This window comes from Gekko japonicus, unplaced genomic scaffold (genome assembly GCF_001447785.1).
Source record: "Gekko japonicus isolate JY-2015 unplaced genomic scaffold, Gekko_japonicus_V1.1 scaffold1250, whole genome shotgun sequence".
NCBI lineage: Eukaryota > Metazoa > Chordata > Lepidosauria > Squamata > Gekkonidae > Gekko > Gekko japonicus.
This window is the reverse complement of record NW_015173163.1, coordinates 481,063-484,336: the sequence shown is the minus strand read 5'-3', so window position 1 is coordinate 484,336 and position 3,274 is coordinate 481,063. Positions and strand designations below refer to the sequence as shown.

At 50.1% G+C, this 3,274-nt stretch overlaps 1 protein-coding gene across 1 annotated transcript in view; it reads right to left on the bottom strand.

Annotated features, from left to right (window-relative positions):
* LOC107119872 overlaps window positions 1-3,043 on the bottom strand; it is a 19,216-nt gene extending 16,173 nt beyond the window's left edge. The window contains exon 1 of the mRNA XM_015422486.1: window positions 2,993-3,043. The gene's annotated coding sequence lies outside the window, so the exon portion shown is untranslated. The remainder of the gene's footprint in view (window positions 1-2,992) is intronic.
* Window positions 3,044-3,274: the final 231 nt, after the last annotated feature.

Here is a 3,274-nt window from a genome sequence, read left to right as displayed (position 1 = left end):
GCCCCTACGAGTCCAAGGCCTCACTCAGGGAGGCACGAGAACGTTTGCCCCCCCCCCCAACGGGCATCGCAGCTGCCGCTGAGAACAGCGGCGGCGGCCATAACTTTTTAAAGAGCCCCTAAGGAGAGCTGGGGGAGCCAGAATGACCTCTTGCATGTGCCCTCTCACGAGAGGTGGAATTTGCCCCTACGAGTCCAAGGCCACCACCCTGGGGTTCAGGGAGGTGGGGGAACGTTTCCCCCACACACGGTTGCTCAACTGATGGCTGGTGGGAGCAGGGGGTGGGGCTTATGTGCCTGACCCCTGGGCTCCTGACTGGCGGAACGGTGCTCTGGTGTGCTCCGGCAGGAACCGAGGCCTGGCTTTATGGTTTAAGCCTACCATTTTCATAAATCCTGCAACGTTTCATGGGGATCACTCCCAAATTGCAACTTTGAATGCAAGGATATAGAGCTTGGGTCAAGCCAAAGATCCATTTAGCCCGAGACCCTATTTTGTACCATGGCCAGCTAGATGCCTCTGGGAAATCATCAAGCACTGCGTGAAAGCATTAACCTCCCCTTGTTGTTTGACCCCAAAAACTCCTATTCCAGAGGTATGCTGCCTCTTTCTATGGAGGTTTCACTATCACATCTCCTCCTTACCCAGTTTTGAAAGGGGACCCAGTGTATGGCAGAAAGGCACATGACACAGCATCCTTGCTGAAGCTAAGCAGGTCTGGTTTTTGCCTAGATGGGAGGGCTCCTGGGAAACTAAGGAAAGTCACCTTTGGTTCCGTGATGGAAAAAGGTATCAATCCAATAAAGAAATTTTAAAAAAAATACCCCCACTCCCAGTTGCCCACATCTGTAGCAAAACAGGACAAACAGCAGCCAGATCAGGTGGTTTCAAGGAAAGAATGGCAGGTCAACCCATGATGTATTTTTGCATTTATTTTATATAAAATATTGATAGATTTATGACAGGCCTTACTGAAACAATTTATTGTTATGCATTTGAACTGTAAGATGCCTTCAGGAACCAATCTGGCAGGAAAACAAAGTATTAATATAATAAGCCAATGCAATGATTGCCCCAACACTTTGTGACAGTAAAAACCCAAACCCATCAGCTGTGTGAAATAATCGACTAAACAGGTTGAGGCAGTGGTGGTCAACCTTTCTGGATTGGGACCCCACTAAGTTGCAAGCACATGCAATTAGAGTCACGTGATCATACAATAAAGAGAAGCCAGAGTTATGACCTGGTTTGAAGGCCAGTGCCATGTGCAATAGACCCAGAGTGCTGGGGACAAGAAAAATAATCTGAGCATTGAGAGGGATGAGCCACAGAAAGAATCCTGTCCACCCGAGTGACTTCACCTCACTGCCCCTACTGCTGCTTTTAGCAGTTGCAACAGTCTGAAGGGAGGGAAATGTCCTGCCACATAAATACAGGTTTAATGTGTAGAAATGAGCAACTGAAGCTTTTCATGGCATCTCATCAAGTTTCTATTAAAAGGACTCCAGGCTGCTGTCAACCCTAAGCAGGAAGAGTGCACACTCTTACAGTTTAGGCAGATGTGGCAACAGTAGGTCTTTCCAAACAGCAGCATTAAAAAAAGTTAGCTCTGTAGAAACTTTGTAGGCTGGGCTCTGCAATTTTTGGATCTTTTTTTTTTATCCCACCCTTTCTCCAAAGACTTCAGGATGGTGCACACGATTCTTCCTTACCTATTTCATCCTCACAAGTCTCCTGTGAGATAGGTGAAGCTGAGATGGAATGACCGATCCACAATCTCTTAGCAAGTTTCACGTGGGGATCTGACCCCAAATCCCACCAGCACTATGCCACCCATGGCCTGAAGGCCACTGGAAGAAGAAATGGGATTTATACCCGGCCCTTCACTCGGACTCTCAGAGTGGCTTACAATCTCCTTTCCCTTCCCCTCCTCACAACAGACACCCTGTAGGTGGGGCTGAGAGAGCTCTTTCGAGAACTGCTTGTGAGAGAACAGCTCTGAAAGAACTTGTGACCAATGTTCCCTCTAAGCTGTGGAGTCTTGTGAGCAAAAATTCTACTTTTTGAGCTACTGGCATTAAAGTTGTGAGCGAGCGATTTGGCTACTGCATAATTTAGTTTGCTCTGGAGCCGTCCTTCCTGAGCTAAGACAAAAATGTATGAGATGGAGGCTAAAAAACTGTGAGCTGGCTCACACTAACTCAGGTTAGAGGGAACACTGCTTGTGACTGACCCAAGGTCACACCAGCAGCTGCATGTGGAGGAATGGGGACTCAAACCCCGTTCTCCCAGATTAAGAGCCTGCACTCTTAACCACTACACCAAACTGGGTCAAGAGGTTCACGGTACAATTCTCTAGGGCAGTGAGCTCAACCCAGGGTTACCAACAGGCCTGGAGAAAAAAATATCCTGTCCCTTCAATAGAAGCTTAACGGGATGTTGCTTAACAGGTGGATGTTTTTTTTACCCTCAGTGCCACGAAAACCTTCAACTACCCGTTTCTACCTGTTAAGCTTTGATTCAAGGGACACGAGATCCACTCGGCGTAGGACTGCGCTATCGGTCCCAAGTGGCGCCCAGTGGACTGATCTGTTTCCAAGCCCATAAGGATTTTAAGTAAAATATTTTTTTTTTTTAAAGATTGAAATTATTCTCATCCGACCACAAACAATGCAAAGGCTCCAAGGGAGGAAAGGGGGAAAGGAGACAGGCCGTGCTCCGACGGCTTGGAAGCACCCTCGCCCCGGAAAAGGGGGCCCTGAAAGGAAACCGCGGCCTGGAGCGAAGGAGGATGCTCTCCGATGAAGGGCAAATGGGTACCAGCCGCTACACGGAGAGGAACGGGGGGAAGCCACCTTGGCCCTCCGTCTCCACCTGCAGCCCGAGGGGGAAAGAGCCTCTCCGTACCCCGCCACCCCCTGAGGTGAACAGTTACCTCAGCCGGCCTCCCCGCCCCGCACTCTGTGGTAAACGTAGCCAACCGCCAACCTACCTGCAGTTAAAGAGCCACCATAAAGGGGAGGAGCCGTCTCTGCTCACAGAGCCCTCCCGCCCCAGCCGACGAAGGCGACGGAGGAGAGAATTGATTGGTGTTCTTACTTGTCGATCAAGGGACAATAGAGAGCTGGGGATAAATTGCCTCGCCCCTCCGCGAAGAAGAAATCGGCGCGGGAGGACTGGCCGGACGTCGCGTCAATCAAAGGGAAAGCCGCGGCAACGGAGCAGGCCCGTTGGCTGGTTGGCGGGGTTGCCTGTCAATCCGACGGGAGAGTAT